The sequence below is a fragment of the Aotus nancymaae genome, unplaced genomic scaffold (genome assembly GCF_030222135.1).
Source record: "Aotus nancymaae isolate 86718 unplaced genomic scaffold, 86718_ANA_hifiasm-v0.15.2.pri h1tg000064l_0, whole genome shotgun sequence".
NCBI lineage: Eukaryota > Metazoa > Chordata > Mammalia > Primates > Aotidae > Aotus > Aotus nancymaae.
The window spans coordinates 850,619-871,675 of NW_026988478.1; positions in this window are offsets into that span (position 1 = coordinate 850,619).

Consider the following 21,057-nt stretch of genomic DNA (forward strand, 5'->3'; position numbering starts at 1 on the left):
TAGAAAAGAGAGGCTGCATGACATCACATTGGAATTCATTGCCAGATGTGACCTCCGTTTTTCTCCCATGGGGGAAAAGGATCTTGGTGAGTAGAATTGAGCAGAGGCCTCTTTGGGGGTGTGGGAGGAAAGGATCTGTGTGTGTTTGCGCACATGTGAACATGCATGTGTGTGCACGTATGCTGGTAGGTCAAGGGGTGGAATGGAGTGAACATCTATTACTTGATTCACCCACCTTCTATTATCTTTCTGGAAGCAGGCTTCCAATTGAGGGTGGCATGATTTTATTCTCCTCCATCTTTTAATTTTTTAACTTTTCAGTTTTTTTTAGAGACAGGGTCTTGCTGTCACCCAGGCTAGAGTACAGTGCCATGATCACAGCTCACTTCAACCTTGAACTCCTGGGCTCAAGCGATGCTCCTGCCTCAGTCTCCAGAGCAGCTAGGACTACAGGTTCATATCACCACACCCAGGTAGTTTAAAAAAAAAGTTTTGTAGAAACAGTTCTCACCGTGTTGCCCAGGCTGGTCTCAAATTCCTGGTTTCAAGCCATCTTCCCGCCTCAGCTTCCCAAGGCACTGCTACTACAGGGGTGAGCCACCGCACCTAGCCCTCCATCTTTAATGTTTCCAAAAAAGGAGTCATGTATACACAATAGGCCCCATAATGGCACAAGATGGCTACATATCTCAGTCTGTATCCGATTTACACTGAGTCAAAGTCCTTTCTGATGAATTTCAAGTTTGAATTAAGACATTTAAATATCAGCCTGCTTGCTCTCTGTGTCTGGGTGATACATTCTGGAGCTATCACCAGTGGTCAGCTCCTTTCGTGTGAACTGGAAGACAAAGAAAACTGGATTACAGAGAGAGAAAAGCACGAAGCAGCTCTGCTGAGAAGGAGGTGAAAGAAAGAGCAGCCGGGATCTTCCTGCCGCTTCAGTCTGTCCATTAAGGCTGAGTGCATCTTCCCCTGGGATGTATGGTTCCCTCTATCTGCATGATTCCCCTCAATTCTTAGTGTAGCAAGGTTACCCTTTGGCTTAAGCTGGCTCAAGATTTCTATTTCTAGCAACCAAGGAATATTAAATAATGTTTATTATTACATGTAAAATTCATATTTTTAAACTATATCCTGAGTATGTCATCCCTTCCACAAGATTCCTCTGCATTTCGAACAAACCTTTATCACAGCACTGATTACAGTGAATAGTAAATATTTTTCACGTATGCCACCCACTAGACTATGAATTCATTAAGAGCCGGGACGGTGTCTTATTCATCTCTTGATCCCCAGATCTGATTGCAGAGCGAGCGGCCTAACCAAGCACATAAAAGCGAAGCGGGAGGCAGCACCCATTGCGGGAACAATTCCTGCCTTGGCACCTGCGTCAGAGGGAAGTTCCCGATTCCCCTGCTCTATTCGCACCAGGGAGTCATGATGTTTCCTTGTCACCTCTGCACAAGAAGGCCCGGAGATTGGGATGTGGTGAGAGAGGGCGTGTTAATGCTGTTTGGCCAAGTGGTAGCCACGAATTAACCGACTGACCTGCCCGATCATCTCAAAGAGGGATGCAAATGCTCCGCCTTCTCGGAGCCAGAACTAAGTTTGGAACCCTGAGCAGAAGCTGGGCCATGGAGTGGCAGGGCCAGCAGAAACTCCAGCGTCCACTCGGGCAGGCCAAGCACTGCCATGGAGCACCGTGGCTCAGCCTGATGACGGCAGACAACCATGGGTTCCCATCGCATGGATGTGGGGGTAGGAGGAGCAGGGGTCATGACGCGAGGCAGTTTGTTCTCAAGAGCCAGGAGCAGCCCAGCCCTACCTTGGATGAATCCCAGAGCAAGAACACAAATGGAGGCCACACAGTTTATGCCTAAATGTTTAAAAGTTATAAATTCAGGCCGGGCGCGGTGGCTCACGCCTATAATCCCAGCACTTTGGGAGGCTGAGGTGGGTGGATCACGAGGTCAAGAGATCGAGACCATCCTGGTCAACAGGGTGAAACCCCGTCTCTACTAAAAATACAAAAATTAGCTGGGCATAGTGGCACACGCCTGTAATCCCAGCTACTCAGGAGGCTGAGGCAGGAGAATTGCCTGAACCCAGGAGGCGGAGGTTGCGGTGAGCCGAGATCGCGCCATTGCACTCCAGCCTGGGTAACAAGAGCGAAACTCTGTCTCAAAAAAAAAAAAAAAAAAAGTGATAAACTCAGCTGACAAAGTGCTAAGCGGCGCATGTTCTAGACTCAGCCTTGACAAGTCCACCTTCTGATATACCTGGAGGCCAGGCTCCAATTCAGAGCTGCGGGATTTCTTGGAGTTCTGCCAGGAAACACGGATATAACAGAGAGAGCGGGTCCCCCATCACTCTTTCCTTCCCACTCCTGGCTCCGCTCCACACTGTGGGGGCCTTGACGCATGCTTGTGGCTATACAGCCCACGTGGCCACCTTCTGACCATACCCCTGACAAAGAGCTGCCCCTTAGCCACCACTGGGCCTAGGAATTCACAGGCACCTTCAGAAAATGGACGTGGAAAGAGACTCTGGTAGGCTTGGGAGAGAGGTCAGAAGCTGTTTGTCCAGACAAGGCCAGGATTCTGAGTCTCAGAACGTTTTCAGGTTGAACGATTTGAGTACATGAGCCTCAGAAGCCTGCAGATTTCTGCCTCACTGAGGGTGCCTCAGAGGGGCAGCCAGGTAGGGCCAGATTGGGACCCTGTTAAGCATGGATCCCAGGTGAGGGGACCCTCTTTCTCAGATCTGAGGGTGGTCCTGGTCAAGAAGAAAGGCGGCTGTCACCTGAAGGGGTTCTCTTGTGGTGCAGAAGGCCAGCCACTGATGGTAGCCACTAAATGGTAGCCGTGAATTAACCTACTGACCTGCCTGATCAGCTCAAAGAGAGATGCAAATGGCCTGCCTTCTAGAAGCCCTAACTAAGTTTAGAAGCTGAGCTGAAGCCAGGCCATGCAGTGGGCAGGCCAGCACAATCTCCAGTGTCCACGGTCTGGAAGGCCAAGAGCCTTTGTGGGACGCAGAACATAATCCACAGAAGTCAATGCAGTCTGTCTGTGAGCAACCTTAAAAGCTGTGCAAAATAACTTCAGGGGCCTGCCCATTGACCTTGTGTTCCCCCAAATACCTCCTTCTGGGTCTGGGTCAAGGCAGGAAGGCAAGGCAAGGTTCTCCCCAGAGGGAGGGTGAGAGGACCTCTGAGCAAGACTTCTGGGGCACACAGGTGCCCTGATCAAGTCTATCTGTGGAGCAAAAGGTGAATCACAGACTCAGGGGCCTTCTGAGAACTGCACTCACAGGGAGGCCTCCAGCCCTGGGCTTGGTGAGCCACTTAGGAAGTTGGAAGATGGTGCAGTGGGGAAGGCAGCAGGCATTGCCACAGCCCAGAGGTCACAGCCTGGTCACTCGAGAGTGAACTGAGAGTTTGGCTTCAAGTGCCCACTGTCCTCCTTCTGCCTAGTGAGACTGCTAATGTCCTTCTGACTTCAGGCTGGCTTGGATGGTCCTGACCCTGCAGGTGGGGACCTCCTGAGCTACAGATAGGAGGGACTGGGTAGGAGGCTGGGGAACAAGGTGTGGTAAGTGGGAAATTTCTAGGTAAATCACAAGCTCCAAGAGGTCTAGAGTGATGCTAACCAGCATCCTAGCCACCGACCTCCCGTGGCTAACTGGGCACTTAAGATGTGGCCAGGCTGAAATGAGATATGCTGTGAGTGCGACACACACACCAGAGTCTGAAGAATAAGTAGGAAAAATAGAAGGTAACTATCCCATTAATAACGTTTATGTCAATTACGTGTTGAAACAATCGTATGCTTCTATATATTGCTTGATATAAAGCACATTGCCAAAATTAACTTTACCTGCTTCTTTTCACTTTTTTAAAATATAGCTGATAGAAAAATTAAAATTCCACATGTGACTCATACTGTATTTCTATTAGATGGTAGACTTTCTCTGACAGAGGATCGAGGACGAAGGAGATGAAGAAAGAAGGTGAAAGAGGAGAAAGGAATTTTTTGTGTAAGGAACTTTGGCACGAAGCTCACATTCATCTCATGCTGACTGTGCTCCAGAGACTGATCAAATAACTTACCTATGTACTATTTCCTTTTATCTTCACAGCAGCTCTAGCAGTTTCTATTACTATTATTTCCATATTACTGATGTGGAAACTTAAGAAGTCTAAGTAACTGGCCCGAGGTCTTGTAAATAGGGAACTGCAGGGCTGGGAACTATATGGAACCAATGAGACCATCCTAAAAGTTCTTTTATCCTTTACCTACATGCAGCCCAGGCTAGTAGCTGTATATATGTTCTTACTGACTTTTCAAACAATCTCTGGACAAAGGCTGCATTTTTAGAGATTTGTCATTTTGGTAAATATTGACATGTGGATTTTTTTTAGTAGAGAGCGTATTGTTTGTTCCTTGAGCAAAAATAAGAGGACTCACAGCAGGTTCAATGGTTCTAGATGTCAGACCTCAACCCTAGTCTTGCAGGGACCATTCCCATCTTCCACTCCTCTGTGGTACAGATGTATGATGTCAGATCCTCTGAAATCTTAGCTCAAGAAAATTGGATGGGACCTAATCAGCTGAACAAACAAGGCTGCAAATTGATCCTGACATGGGAAGTCATCAAGAATCTGCAACAAAATTCCCAAGCTGTCAAAACAGTTCACTATGCATTCACTCAGAGCACGGGGGAGTAAAAATTCCAATTCTCCACCAGACACCACCGATGACTGGAGAAAATGAATGGGCCATTATAAACCTCATCTTCTGACGCTAATTGTCACTGGAGCAGCACAGGACACAAGCATCGTTCTCTCCTGCCGCAGACTTGAGAGCGCAATTGGATTTTCATCTGGCTCTTTGTCATCAGTGAGGGCACTTCGGGACAGGACCCCTCTGTTTGGAAGATGAGTCACTTATCCCTTCTTAATACGGCAAGAACCCAGCCCTGGGACATGGTCATGTCTTTGTGGCCTCCCTTGTCACTGCACAGCAACGCTGGGTCTCTTCAAGTCAGGCAGTGGCACCAGGGGTACTGGGGTTTCTCAGCCAGACCCAGCTGAAGGGCTGAGAGGAAGACACACATCTCAGGACTCTATTAGTTTCCTGGGGCTACCTAACAAAGTGCCCCAATCTGGGTGGTCTAAACCACAGATATTTATTGCCTCACCATTTGGGAGGCTAGAAATCTGAAACCAAGGCATTGACAAGTTGACTCCTTCTGAGACTGAGAGCAAGGGTCTGTTCCAGCCCTTGCTCCTAAATTCTAGTAGCTTGCTGGCAATCTTTAGCATTCCTTGGCTTGTGGCTACATCAGCGTGATCTCAGCCTCCATCTTTCCACGGCACTCTCCCTGTGTGTGCGTGTCTCCCTATCTGTATCTATCCCTGCGTCTAAACTTCTCTTTTTTTATTAAAGGACACAGCCATATTGGGTTAGGGCCCACCCTAATGACCTCATCTCAACTTGATCATCTGCAAAGACACTACTTCCAAATAAGGTGACCTTCACAGGTAGTGGAATTTAGGGTTTCAACGTCTTTTGGGAAGGGGACACAATTCAGTCTGTAACACCTGGGATGGCTGGTGTTCTCTCAACAATTACGTCTCTAAACAAGGGTCTGCCAACAGGTGAGAGTCATTCATTGGCCTCATGGTTCCCTGCCATAGACCTGGCTTTCTCCTGGACCCCAGGGACCTGCTGTGGGGCAGTAGACGGGGGCTTGGGAAGGCAGTGTTCTTTTCTCTCCTAAGACCCTCGCCCTGGATCCTGTGGGGGAAGTTCTAAGGCCATGGCTGTCTTGCTCTCTCAGGGCTCAGGCACCAGGGTGAGGTAGAGCATGTGCTGATCTCTGTCCATCGTCTTTATCTGTCCCTGTAACAGGTGGTGCCTCACCCACACCTGCATTCAAGTCTAGACTTTGTCATTTACCAGCCATGTGACCTTGGACATGTTCTTTGACCTCTTCTAGCCTCACTTTTCTCATCTGTAAATGGGGGCTAGGACACTCACTTCTTTTCACATGTTGTGGTGAGAATGTAGGAGGTGAGCCCTTGTCTGGTACAGGATTGGTATATAATAAGCAGTGGCTTTTGTTACTGAGGCTTCGCTTAGTCAGAGCCTGACTTGGAGGAACCAGCTCCCTGTCTCTGAGAGGCCACACAGCAGGTGGCGTTCTGAGACCAGCATTGCCAGGGACCACTTGTTCTGGCCAATGACATTCACACCTGGCTTCAAACCCTCTGGAGGAGCTCCCCTTGCACATCTCTGGGGACATTTGCCTCTCAGAGGCAACTGTGGACATGACAGCCCTAGAGCTGGGACCAGATAAGCAGGGAGGGAGGGGAAATGTATATTAATGCAGAGATGTGAACACTCATAAAGAATCCAGTTCATAAGTATCTACCGGAAAAACAAATGGCAATTTGCCTAACCTCCCAGGATCCCTTATAGGAGGAAGCCAGCTGCCCTGTTGCGAAGACACTCAAGCAATCCTATAGAGAGGTTCATACGCTAAAGAAAAGAGGCCTCTAGCAATTGCCAACAAATCGCAGTCACTTGCCAGGTATGTGAGTGAGCTACTTTGGAAGTAGATCCTTTGGCTGAGTTAAGACGTCACTTGAATGCAGCCTCAGAAGACATCTTGACTGCAGCCTCATGAGAGACTTTGAGCCAGAACCACTCGGCGAATCCACTTCTAGAATCTATTCCTACGCACAGAAGCTGTGTAAGATTATTGTTTTAAGTCACTGAGTTTTAGGGTAATTTTTATGCTGCAAAAGATTACTAATATACTCTCCACCTCCAAAGAAAAGTTGATTAAGAAAAAACAAGGCACAAGATCAGAATCAGGAATGAAAAAGGGAGCCATCACGAAAGATCCCACAAACATTAACAAAATTATAAAAGATTAGTTGAAGAATTTATGGTAATTTGCCCATTTAAAACTTAGAAATAAACAAATTTCTAGAAAAACACAATTCATCAAACCTGACCCAAAGGAAATAAGAGACTTGCAGAAAGAGATTCCAAGCCCAGGTGTAAGGAATTCCAGCTTATTTTATAAGGCCAGGGAAAATGTGGTAAGAAACCAAGGAGAACATTGCAAGGGAGACCAAATATCAGCCAATATCTTTATGAATATAAATGCAAAAATCTTAAGTAAAATATGGTAATCCAAATCCAGTGAGGTATAAAAACAAAACTTTTTATTTCAGCAATGCATGGTTAAGTTGACGTTCAAAAATCAATTATTGTAATTGACCAGTTTAATAAAGAATAAAGGTAAGCCGGATGCGGTGGCTCACGCCTGTAATCCTAGCACTTTGGGAGGCCGAGGTGGGTGGATCACCTGAGGTCAGGAGTTCAAGACCAGCCTGGCCATCACGGAGAAACTCCATCTTTAAAAAAAAAAAAAAAGGTAATATCATTTCAATAGCTGCAGAAAAGGCATTTGATGAAATTTATTATATTTGTGTTTAAAAATATCTAGAAAACCAAGAATAGAAGATAACTTCCTTAATCTGATTTTTTAAAATCTACAAAAAGCCTGCGGGAGGCTTAATGGACCTCTCCCCTGAGACTGCGAGCGTATTAGGGTTGCCTGCTGCCATCATTGTTATTCGACACTGCCCTGGAGCTTCCAAATCACTTCTAAATAGTCACTAAAGCAAGAACACAACGAATTAGAATGGAAGGAAAAAACTTGTCTTTAGTCACAGGTGACATGATCACGTAAGAAAATCCAAAAGAACACCAGACATCTTACTAGAATTAATCAGTGCACTTGGCGCATAAGCTCCCCGCTGTCTGCACTCCGGACCTAGATTCCCAGAGCTGTTTCTCTCTGGAACCCTGACAGTCACCAGGGTGAGGAGAAAGAGTTGATGCCCCATGCCCTGGCTCTGCAAGCTTCTGCGCAGACGTGATCCACATCACCTGCAGCCACGTGTCATGGGCCAAAGTGTGCCACACAGCCACTCCTGTGTTCAACAGAATGGGGATATTCCAACCTTCTGCAGGAAGAGGCACCTTCCTACAGAGAGGGAAGCAGATTATTTGACAAACAATAATCTAACCTATGCCACGAGTAAGGAGACAGACGTCTAGCGGACTAGGAAAGACCAGAGCACCATGGCAACAGACAGCAAACTGGGATTGTGGGAGAAAAGTGGCCAATGGAAACTCCCCGGTGTGGAGGCACTAAAAGAAAAGGCATCCTCGTGTGTCTTCCTGCAAACACTCTGGTGACTTATCCTCAGTTTTAACTTGTTTACTTTGCCGTAACATGAACCCCTTCTGTTTCCCAAACATCAGACGAAGTCCACCCCACACAAAAATGGCCTTATGTGAGTTTTTTTGGAAATAAGGGACAAGAGATAGAGTTCCTATCTGGATCCGTGCAGAGCAGGGAAGAGACCAGCTATGGGAAGTAAGAAACTCGTGAGAACAAAAGTTCAGCTAAACTGAAAAACGACAGCCAGAAGTGATGAGAATGTGCGTTCCTGGGAACGTTCAGAAATCTGGAGAAGCTCATTGGAGTTCCCACACAGACAGGATAAGAGGGTGGAGCTAATTTTCTCTAAGTCTTGGCATTCTCAGCTAAGATCTAGGTTACATCTACAACAAGCATGCATTTCTTAACATTAGAAACTAATTATTAAATATTATGTTGTTTAAAAAATTCTAGCCATTTCTGCCAGCAGTGAGATAGCTAAAGCGAGGTCGCTAAGTGGAGGTAGAGTATTCTGCTGGTTTCTTCTGGGTTTGGCATAAAGTTACGCGAGGGAATCACTAAAATTTTTTTGTATAGCACGCCAAACTCAGGCAACAAAAGCAACAATAAATCAAACTAAAAACTTCTGCACAAAAAAAGAAACAGTCAACAAGATGAAAAGGCAACCAATAGATTGGAAGAAAATATTTGTGGGTCATATACCCGATAGTGGTTAATATTCAAAATATGTTATATAAGGAAAGCATCCCATTCAATAATGAGAAAACAAATAACCTGATTAAAAATGGGCAAAGGACCTGAAAAAGTATTTCTCTAAAGAGACATAAAAATGGATAACAGGTGTATGAGAAGGTGCTCAACATCACTAAATGTCAGGGAAATGCAAATTGAAATCAAATGAGATCTCAGCATCTCACACCTGTTAAGATGACTATTATCTGAGACAAGAGATAACACATCTTGGCAAAGGTGCGAAGAAAAGGCACGGCTGGTGCCAGTGTAAATTGGTACAGCCATTATGGAAAGCAGTACGGAGCTTCCTCAAAAAATTAAAAATAGAACAATCACATGATTCAGCAATCCCTCTTTCCTGATATATACCCAAAGGAAAGGAAATTAGAAATACCACATGGAGATCTCTGGACTTCTATATCCATCGCAGGATTATTCACAATAGCCAAGATAGGCAAATAATCTGCATCCATCAAGGGATAAATGAATAAAGAACTTGTGGAATATGTAATGGAATATTGTGGAGCCTTAAAAAAGGTGATTCTGCTATTTGCGACAATATGGATGAAGGTGAAGGATGTTATGCTAAGTGAAATAAGCCAGATACAGAAAGAAAAATACTGTGTATCGGCCGGGTGTGGTGGCTCACGCCTGTAATCTCAGCACTTTGGGAGGCTGAAGCAGGCAGATCACAAGGTCAAGAGATCAAGACCATCCTGGTCAACATGGTGAAACCATGTCTCCACTAAAACTACAAAAATTAGCTGGGTGTGGTGGCACACCTATAGTCCCAGCTACTCGGGAGGCTGAGGCAGGAGAACTGCTTGAACCTGGGAGGCGGAGGTTGCAGTGAGCCGAGATGGCGTCACTGCATTCCAGCCTGGCACCTGGCGATGGAGCGAGACTCTGTCTCAAAAAAAAAAAAAAAAAAACTGCATATCTCACTTATATGTGGAATCTAAAAAATTCAAATACCTAAAAACAAAGAACAGAAAGGTGATTATTACCGGGGCTGAGGAGAAATAAGGAACTGGGGAGATATTGGTCAAAAGGTACAAAGTTGCAGTTATGAACTATAAATAACTCTAGAGACCTAGGGTACACTGTGGTGACTAGAGCTAGTAACATTGCACTGTATACTGGAAAACTGCCAAAAGAGTAGATTTCAGGTGTTCTTAACCACACACATACACAAAGGAACTACAGGAATATGTTAATTCTATTGACTACAGTAGTCATTTCATTATGTACATTAAAACATCATGTTATACAGCTTAAATATAACAAATAAAGTAAAAATTTTAAAAATTCAATCATTAAAAAACCTTAACCCTTGTGTATTGCAAAGGATCCATAATAGGGTTTTTTGGCTAATAAAGAGAAATAGAATTAATAAATGTTACTCACAGCTTTTAATGATCTCAGTTGTCTAAGATATAAATATTAGGGTTCCGGTGATGATAAATCCAAGCACTTCTCAAAAAACCAGGGCTCTAGATAAAGATTTAGCCCAAAGTCAACCCTTCTGTTTGTGCCACCCCCGAAACAAGAGATTGTATCAGCTCCATTATGCCAGCCTTCACTGCAGCCGCAAGAATGGTATGCCAGTATAAATTGAAATGAACACATCGAAAATTTGTTTTAAAATATAAGGCCAATCCAAATAAGAATGCACAGATCTACAGAAATTCCTTACAATCTAGAGCCCATATTTACATTAGCTATGAGAAATCAGGCCAATCTCAAAATCAAACCCAAGGAAATTCAATTTTGCATGAGGCCAGTAAGCTGGCCATCCAATGACTGTGATAGCGCGATACGTGTTGTGTGGCAGTGGTGCACGTGGCATTGCACGTCTTTGTGCGCCCCTGTGACATGTGTTGTGTGGCAGTGCTGCACGTGGCATTGCACGTCTTTGTGCGCCCCTCTGTGTGTGTGACACGTGTTGTGTGGCAGTGGTGCACGTGGCATTGCACATCTTTGTGCACCCCTCTGTGTGTGTGACACGTGTTGTGTGGCAGTGGTGCACGTGGCATTGCACATCTTTGTGCGCCCCTCTGTGTGTGTGACACGTGTTGTGTGGCAGTGGTGCACGTGGCATTGCACATCTTTGTGCGCCCCTCTGTGTGTGTGACACGTGTTGTGTGGCAGTGGTGCACGTGGCATTGCACATCTTTGTGCGCCCCCTGTGTGTGTGACACGTGTTGTGTGGCAGTGGTGCACGTGGCATTGCACGTCTTTGTGCGCCCCTCTGTGTGTGTGACACGTGTTGTGTGGCAGTGATGCACGTGGCATTGCACGTCTTTGTGCGCCCCTCTGTGTGTGTGACACGTGTTGTGTGGCAGTGGTGCACGTGGCATTGCACGTCTTTGTGCGCCCCTCTGTGTGTGTGACATGTGTTGTGTGGCAGTGGTGCACGTGGCATTGCACGTCTTTGTGCGCCCCTCTGTGTGTGTGACACGTGTTGTGTGGCAGTGGTGCACGTGGCATTGCACGTCTTTGTGCGCCCCTCTGTGTGTGTGACACGTGTTGTGTGGCAGTGATGCACGTGGCATTGCACGTCTTTGTGCACCCCTGTGTGTGTGTGACACATCCACGGAGCAAGTAAGCAACAGGAGGTCACGTAATAGCATTCTGTCCGTGTGTCTGTTTGGGTCTCAAGAGCAGACCTTAAATTGAGGATGTAAATACAGACAGTTCATTCAGGAGGTGATTCCAGGAAATGCCACTGAGAGAGTGAGGAAGTGAGGAAGAAAAGGCAGCCAATAGGGAATGTGTTCTCAAGCAAAACACTACTGGGGATAATGAGCTAATCCTAATGAGGAACCAAAGAAGCCAGTGTAGACTCCTCCTATCAGAGTTCTCACACCAAAGGGGCAAGAGAGCTGAGGTATTTATACCCCAGCTGACTTCAGTCATTACGTAAGGGCCACTGGAGGCGGAGGCTAATTCCCCAGGACTTCTGGCTTGCCATGGGCCCTGCCACCAGCGATAGCCCTCGGGCAGAGCAGTGCAGAGGCTGGCAGTGGGAATGTAATGTGGTGAACCACAGTGGCAAGAGCTGAGGAGACACGGGGGGGCTCTGACTGCCTCTGCTTCTGTCTCATTCCCTATCTTCCCAACAGGACACATGCTTGATCCTTTATGCTCCAGTGTATCTTGCTGACTTTAGCACACATCTTGATGAGGGGTAAGAAACCCTCACAATGGGAGTCTCTTGCTCTCCCTGTTTCGGCCTCTTGTTCTCTGTTCTGCATTATCTGGTGTTTGCCCACCAAGATGGTCTGAAGATGGAACAAAAAAACAAGGATGAAGGCTGACAGTGATCAAAGTGTTCTCTGTCCTAAGCCATAAGGAATAAGAGGCCTGCATTCATTAGCCCTGTGGTAGAATGCAACTGCGAGCCAGCTAGCTGCTCTATTCCACCCGTGTGGTCTCCACTCTTACTCCAAGACACTCTCTACCTCCAGGACAACAGCCCCCGCCTACTCTCTAGCAAAGCCTCACCAGGGACTTGAGGATGTAAATAGAGCCTTGGCTCAACCAAGTCCTTCTCAGAATAGCAAGCATCTAAGCAGATTTGCACGGCAGCGTCTTCCCAGCGGGAAGCTTTGCTCACCAGGCCATTCAGTGCAGCACAGAAGCCAGAAAGCCCCAATCATTAACTTTTATAAAGGGCATTTTCCAAGAGGCTGCCCATGTCCCACCCTGCTCCTCAGAGCTGGAAAGTGATACACTCAGAGCTCACAAAAAGCTTGAGAAGGTAAAGGTGGCCACGATCAATCTAAGACACTGATCCTCAGCTGGGGGTGATTTTGCTCCCAGGGAGATGGTTGCCATGTCTGGAGAAGTTTTCCATCATCGTAACTGGTGTGAGGGTGTTCCACTGGCATCTACTGGGTAGACGCCACGGATGCTGCCAATGCACAGGACAGCTCCCCCAAACGGAGAATCCCCAAAAACCAGTAGTGCTGAGGTTGAGCAATTCTGGCCTAAGGAGATATTTCTGCTGGCGATGGACTGAGCTGGACCCTCAGACAGCCTCCCCTGGAATTCTGACTTCGCTTTTTCAACCCTGACTCTGCTCTTCGCAGACTGCCAGTTTTGCTAATTAAGCTCTAGATGACACCTCTTTCTACTCTGCAACTCTGTTACACTCTCAGAATTTTCTCCACTCCCCAGTTCCTTTGACTGCTCTGTTCTTGGAATTTACCTCTCAACATCCCTTTTCCAAGTCCCAGTTACATTTCAAAATCCCTCTTCCAATTTCTGCCCACCTTTCTTCCTTTTGCATCCAGAATTTCCCCACTCTTTGAGCTTTCCAAGCCTCTGCTTTGAGCTCATCAGCCCCAGAACAGGGCTTTCCCTGTTGTCAAATCCCAGAGCAAAGTGGCATGGAAGAAATCTTCCTAGCTCTGGACCTGATCATCCCCTTAGAGCTGATGTTCCAGAAAGCTGCCCTGAGCTGCACTTCAAGTGTGAGCAATGGAATTCCAGGCGGCAGGCTCCCTGTCCCCAGCTCTGACAGCCGCAGCCCCTTTTTCTGATGCCCATGCTATCCTGTAGTGGCAACACAGAGGCATCCTGTGCCCTAGTTTGGCAGATGGACAAACTTACTGCAAAAGCAGCTGGACTCTCAGCAGGGTTGTCTTTGGACCTGTGTTTGGGTGCACAACTTGTCCCAGTTGACACTGAAAGTTTTGGCACTGATGGTAAGCTTGGAACTCTCCAAATTTTAAATGGAAACTCCTACAGGACAGGAATGTCCCTGGATGGGGGCTCCCCCAACCTGAAATTATCTAAGTGGGAGCATCTCGCTAAATGGAGCAGAGCCGAGCTGCTGCTTTTACTGGCCTTACTTCAGGTCAGCATGGTTTTCCCTGATGCAGTATTAATTGTTTCTTGAGTTTCCGTTTGAAAGTTGGAATCAGGAACTCAGACTTGAGGGTTTCATGCAATGTAGTTCAGTTCCACAGATGTCCTTGAAGCAGTGCAGTATATGTCTTATCCCTCGTCAGGACAGAAGAGCCTAAGCCATGCTCCCTGCCCTGGGAGATCTCCAGGTCTAGTTAATGTGGAAAAAGGCAAACACGACACGGTGTAGCAAGTGCTATGACGGTGGTCACAGGTGGGGAAGCACGTGGTAGAGGCAGTCATGGAAGGCTTCCTGAAGGAGGCAGTGCCTCAAAGAACTGAGAAGATTCGCCAGATAGAAAGGCAGATTTGGGGGAATATTTTTCCAGGTCGTTGAAATAATAAGAACATAAATACATTGAAAAGCCTTGGCAACACGTAAAGGCTTAGAGTGGAGAGAAACGTAATTCCATAATTCCCTTTGATTGTTAAATGAAAGTAAATCTTTATGCTTATAGTATAGGCTTATAATTTTCAAAATGCATTTATGTCTATCTCCCTATTTCTTAATGTTCAGAACCTCCATGTAAGGGAAAGACCAGGATTCCAGTTTACATTTTGGGGAATCTGGCCCTGAAGAGTTAAGCAATTTATGCAAATCGCATGTCCAGTTAAGGGCTCTAGACTTGGGATTGGAGGCAAGCTGTTGAATAGAGAGAGGACTGGAATCGTCTAGGCTTTGGAACTAGACAGACTGCAGTGGAATCCTAGAGTTTTTTACATACCATTTCCACGACTGTAAGCAATTTCCTGAGTCACAGATTTCTCTCGTGTGAAATGGGGAAAATAATGCCTCCATGCGAGGGCTGTCGGGAGGATGAAATGTGACAGCCAATTGACAGGATGTGGAAAGAGCTAGCACTCGGCCCATCCAGCAACGGTCTTCACAAGGTGGGGCTCCTGATTCAGAATATCAAAGAGTAAGTTTGCTGTTACGCTGATGGAGTTCCCAGCGTGCAGATCTCCCGTGTGTGGCATGGCTTTCTGGTACTTCTAACAACTTGATTCTCAGTGTGTTCAAATTAATTAAATAAACTTTCTTCAAGGATGAGAAAGCTGATGTGCTTTTGAGGGGATGCTAATTACACTCGATATCTCCTTTAATAATATGAGATTAAGGAGTCGGAAGTAAGGTTTTTAAATGCACAAGACGACCATGGGACGACAAGCTGATCTAGGCTGGAGCCGTACACTTGTTTACTTACGTTCTTTTCCTGGCACTGCTTTTATGTATATTTAAACCAAGGAGCAGCTAAGCCACTTTAAATGACGACTCATTCCAGCTTTCTGTCTTTTATTACAAGTAGCCGAGGTGCGTGGATCTGCAGCTTGGTTGTATCTGCTCTCCTCTGACTCACCCGTAGGGTTCACCTTCCTCCACGTCTCCCTGGCATGGCCCTTGCCCACCAGGGTGGCTTCAATTTCAGTTGTTTATTTTATATCATTCTCTTGTTCATTATGTACATAGAGGGAACAGCTACAGTTTACATGGATATGGTGGATCACAGGGAGCAGACACCTCTTCCTCACTGAATGTGAGAGGGGAACATTCTGATCATGGGCCCCATGTCTGCCCCCAGTGGCTCCCTCCTTAGTCATGGAAACAGCAGTATAGACGGAAAAGCACACAGGCTGCTCAGACGGTCCTGGGTTCAAATCTCACCTCTGACTGTTTCTACCTTTTGTTGAGTCGCCTTTACGTCACCTCTAAGACGTAGGCAAGAACACTTACTTGTAGGATTGCTATGAGGATTGAACCCAGCAGAGTATGGAAAACACTAGAATACAGCCTACATATGGTAAGTGTTCAATAAATGATATTTTCCCTGCTACATCATCACTGCCTCAAAATTCAGCCAAATTGGTTTGAGTCTTGCAGAATCTATTATAATAGCATGAAAGCAGGGCCTAAAACCCAAAGCGATTCTATCCAGTATTATTGGTCAAGGCATTATTCTAGATAAGACCTCTAAGGATGCAACACCTTAGTATCCTATCCTGCTAACCTGCCTCTTCTAGGTTTCTGAGCGAGAGAGGCCACCAGAATCCTGGACAAGGTGCTTTCTGAGTTTGGAGCAGGGATCTGGTGGATGTGGCGGTGCACTGCCCAGACCCCCTTCATAAAAGCGCTGCCTGCCGACTGTCGGGAGGGTGGTCGGCAGACAGCCTCCTGCCCCCAACATCTTCAGGGTTTTCCCCAGCTGTGGAAAGTGTCTTGTCTTTCCCAGAACAGTCCACATCTGGTGGCCAGGTGTGGTGAGAGTCAACAGACCTGGCCATTTCTGCCCAGCGGGGCACAACTCCAAGGGAACCGCCTCCACCCACTGTCCCCCACTGGGTTGGCCAGGCATTGCTGAGCCCGCCGTGCGTTCAGCTTCTCCCTCTGCCCATGCAGGCTTCGTCTCCTTCCTTCCACGGGTGCTCTCCCTAAGATGACTTTGTACCTCCAACTCTGTTTCAGAGTTTGCCTCTGCAGAACCCAACCTGTAACCAGATTCATACTGAGAATCGAGTGGGGAGGTTTAGCCCCGGGCCCTGCCTTAGTCTGCTCGGCTGCTGTAACAAATCTACCATGGACTGGATGGCTTAAACAGCACACGCTGCTTCCTCACAGTTGTGGGGCGGGAAGTCTAAGACTAAGGCACCAACAGATCGAGGGTCTGATGAGGGTGCGCCTTCCTGGTCCATGGGTGGTGCCGTCTAGCCATGACCTCACACAGTGGGAGGGGTGAGCTCTCTGGGTCCTCTTTTATAGGGACACTAATCCCACTTGTGAGGGTTTCCCCTCATGACGTAATCACTTACTGAAGGCCTCGCCTTCTAATACCATCACCTTGGGCATTAGGATTTCAACAAATGAATTCTGGGGTACACCAAGAGACAGCCCCTAACCGGCACTGTGTGGGTGTTGATCAGGAGAGCAGGCCTGAGGAAGGCCAGTAAGAGATTCTCCCCCATCCTCCCTCACCAAAACCAAGACACGCTGAGACCGAGATGTGTCAAAGGCGGAAGCACAGTCTGGGAGCAGGGGGAGTATTCACACTAGCGTATGAAGCAGGGGACCACAGCCTCAGTGGGGCGCGATGCCGCTTCTTTCGCTTCCCATCAAAGTTCTGGAAGTAATGTGTGGCAGTGGGGACTGTCTAAGGATGAGGTGCTTGTGAACTTTCCGGGGCTGGGCAGCGGAGCGATCACAAAGGTAAGATTGCATCCGCCTCCTGCATCAGCCTGGAGCTGGTTCTTCCATTGCCCCCGTGCGGGCTCCGCACAGGCTGCAGGAAGCCAACCTCTGCCCGCCTTGGCCACCGCCCACTCTTTGAAACAAACATTTGTGGGAAAAAAAAAAATGTTGTCTATTCTGGCCTTGAAGGGCGACTCAGTCAATTCAATGGACCAAGAAATCAACTAATTTCACTCTTTTTAGTTGTTAGTTTTTTAAAACCCACTTAATAGCTATTGTTTGACTCTGATCAAAAAGCAGTCTAAGACCTTCCTGTGTCTCTAGTGAAAATTGCCATAACTTCCTGAAAATAATTTATGAAAAATTGACTATATCAGCTATGCATAAGCTTTCCTATGATTCTGAAAATTCCAGAATATTAATAATATTAGTTGCCTATTTCTGCAAACTAGTTTACATTTACCCAAACTTGCATAAACATTCTTTATCTTCACAACTCTCTTACAGAAGGGGAGAAAATTATCCTTTAAAGATCTAGAAGCTCACAGGGCTTAAGCGACTTTTTTAAGATCACAAAGCCAAGAATAACAGAGCACAGCTAATTTCACCATGGCCAGAGACGAGAAATGGAGAATGTCATAATCCCACCTACCGGCCAGGTTCCCTCAGGATCTTCTTGTAAAGTTTGTTTCATTTCTACCTTGTCCCCAGATGATGAATTATCCACACAGCATAGTAATCTGAAAAGAGACATGAAAATAATAGAGTATTTTAGTTGTGTGCACGCTGACTTTTGGTAACTTAATTAGCTAAAGCTATAAATAAATGAGACGTTATCAAGGTGTCAGAATGTGAGAAAGATCATTCTCACATGTGTACTCCTCAGCATTAAAAAAAAATTATTGGCATCTCAGCCCATCACTACCTTTTAGCAGTTAAAATGAAGCTTACCTGTGACCCTGCATAACCTGGCAGCTGAGACTATATTAGTCTGTATTCATGCTTTGCTCCAAATGCAAACAGAATCTTGCATCTTCCTTTATAAAGTCCTAAAACAGCTACATAATGCTGCAGCATGCATTCTCTATGACCAGGCAACCTTTTGCAGCTATTTGAATAGCCTGCTAGACCAATGAGAAGGCTCTTTCTTCCCCTTAGTAGGAAAAGTCATTCTTGCTTATGGTCAGCACTAATATCGATTCCCAGTGATTCCCAATTGCTCACCCCAAGACCTACCTATAGAACACAATTAACCATTCTTCAGACTAGTCAGGACACTAAGGCTTAATCATTTCCTATCCATGTTCTCTGGGTTACTATAGCAATCATTTTGTATTTCAGTCCATCTGCGAACAAGTCTATCTTTCCCTAGAGATGGTAAGCTCTCAAGAACACTCAGTGAGGACGGATGTTCTTAAGAGCATCACTCAGTGCAGTGACCTCACTGCACCTCTGTTACATCTTTTTTTTTTTTTTTTGTCTGTCTTCATATTCTCAGCACCAGCACACAGCCTGGCACAGAATAGATGTTTTATAGATTGCTGTGTAAATGAGGAGACTATTCGTATCAAACATACTTCATCAGATTTCATCTTTCGATCTCACTTCCAGCTCAGTTCCTGCACAGGTAGACTAGAGAACTCAAACCCAGATGTCTGCTGGGACCAAGAAGGCGGTCTAAATGAAAGAAGACAGCCTAGAGTGATGGGATACAGAGGTCAGGAGACCACCTGTGCATCTAAAGAGAGCAGCTCCTTAGGCCCTCATGATTACTCACATGTAAGAACACAGGTCCATTGTGGCTAGACCCTCTGATTGTTCAAAAGAATCTAGAAAATGCAATTATCAGTTGGGTGCAGTGGTTTATGCCTGTAATCCCAGCACTTTGGGAGGTCAAGGTGGGCGGATCACCTGAGGTCAGGAGTTTGAGACCAGACTGACCAACATGGAGAAACCCCATCTCTACTAAAATACAAAATTAGCTGGGCATGGTGGCGTGTGCCTAAAATCCCAGCTAATCAGGATACTGAGGTAGGAGAAATGCTTGAACCTGGGATGCGGAGGTTACAGTGAGCTGAGATCGCACCATTGCACCCCAGCCTGGGTGGCAAAAGTGAAACTCTGTCTAAAAAAAAGAAAGAGAAAGAAAACGTGATTCTCACTTAAAGTTTCCCTGCACGGGTCAAACAACACAGACCTGAGCTTAAATCCTACTTACTGGTCTGCTCCGTGCCTTGCTTCTACTAGATATTCAGTGACTGGCAAGCAGCTAAGAAGTAAGTCAGGATCGACGCAGGTAAGTTCCATTCTGGTGCAAAGTGGGACTTGGCCCTGGGACCCCATAACACATGGCAGCATTTCCAAAGAGTTAGCCCTAATTGCAGAAACAGGGGCCCGAGGGGGCCTTACATTTCCTCTGTCTCCTATAGTCTAAAAATGGTTTCAATTTACTGCTCTGTATATTCTAAGACCTGGGCTCCTATTCCTTTTAAGACTAGCTTTGGCTTTACAAACTAGCAAGTGGTATTTTAAAGCTCGTCCCCGAAGTTAAGTGTACACTGCATTAGAACATATGTCTTATCGATCTGTGGAACCTTCATTCCAGTGAATTATCTCTTGCTCATGGTCGATGGCCTCGCTCAATGGCCTTGTTTGTGCATTTGGCAAATGTAAGGGGAAGAGGAGGATATGAACTCACTCTTGGCAAGTAGATGCCTTAAAGGACCCCAGCGCGCACCCCCTCGCTCTGAGACATAACATATCTCTTATATTAAAGCATGGAGTAGATCTCTTCACCTAGGGAGCACTCCCAAGGAATCAGAAGCCACTGATGTGTATCAGGACTTTAAATTGTTTGTCAATGTGCATTAAATTGCAATTATCTGCATTGAATTCATTAGCCATTGTACGACCTAATTATCCCGTGTTTGCAGAGATTTCAGAATCTAGGGAGCTTCCCTTCCTGAGCATCATAATTTGGAAGAGCCACACCTCTGTCTCCATGCTTGCTAATGCTTCAAGGTGGTAGGCGTGCTGAGTCACGGCAGGATGGTCTTTGAAGCCCAGGGACACACTCCGCCTGAAGAGGGGAGGTGACAATGAAGAGAAGAAAGCCTGCAGCCCAATAAACATCGAGGGGTGGGCTGCACCATCCTGTTCTTACCTACGGATTCAACCCAGACTTCAGGCTCCTCCCTCCCTGGACTTCTGATTCACTGAAGCCCAGCTACTGCTCCAGCAGCCCCATGCGCTCTGAGGAACCCAGAGCCCCCAGTCCACCATCTGTGTTCCGTAACTATCTGAAAATGGGATGAGTCCTCTTAGAATTCCCAATCCCCCACTGTAACAGGAGGGGCTGTGCCCAATGATGGCACAGAATCACAGAATGTGTGGACCTCTAGAACCATGGAGAACACCTGGTCCAACTCCTTTCTCTACTTGGAAAGACTGAGGGCCAGAGCATTTGAGTTTCTCACCCAGCTGGGAAGAGAGATGCTATGTCTGCAGTTGAGGCCCAGGACTCCAGGTTTGGTATTGTCCTGTATCTTCTAGATGCAGCACTTGGAGATCTGCCTCTGGGTAATTCAGGATGGCCCTGCCTGCAGTGAGATTGGGGCATATCTTCAAAGTGAGGCTGGGTGGGAGAAGGAGGCTCCTTATAGTCATTCGTTCCCTTGCTCCTTTATCCTACAGATGTCTATGCATGCCTGCTCCAGGTCAGGCTGTGTGTTCCCAGTGATGAGGAAAACAGAGTCCATACTCCCATGGAGCTTACAGATCAGTGGGGGAGACAGTATTTTAAAAAATTACATAAATGAATATACAATTATCCACTTGTGAAAGGGAAGGAGGAAGGAAGGGGAAGGAAGAAAGAGAACGCAAAGTGTTATGAGTATAATGTTAGAATAATGGGAATCAGGAATGACTCCACTGCACAGATGGAGCAAAAATTGAGATCTGAA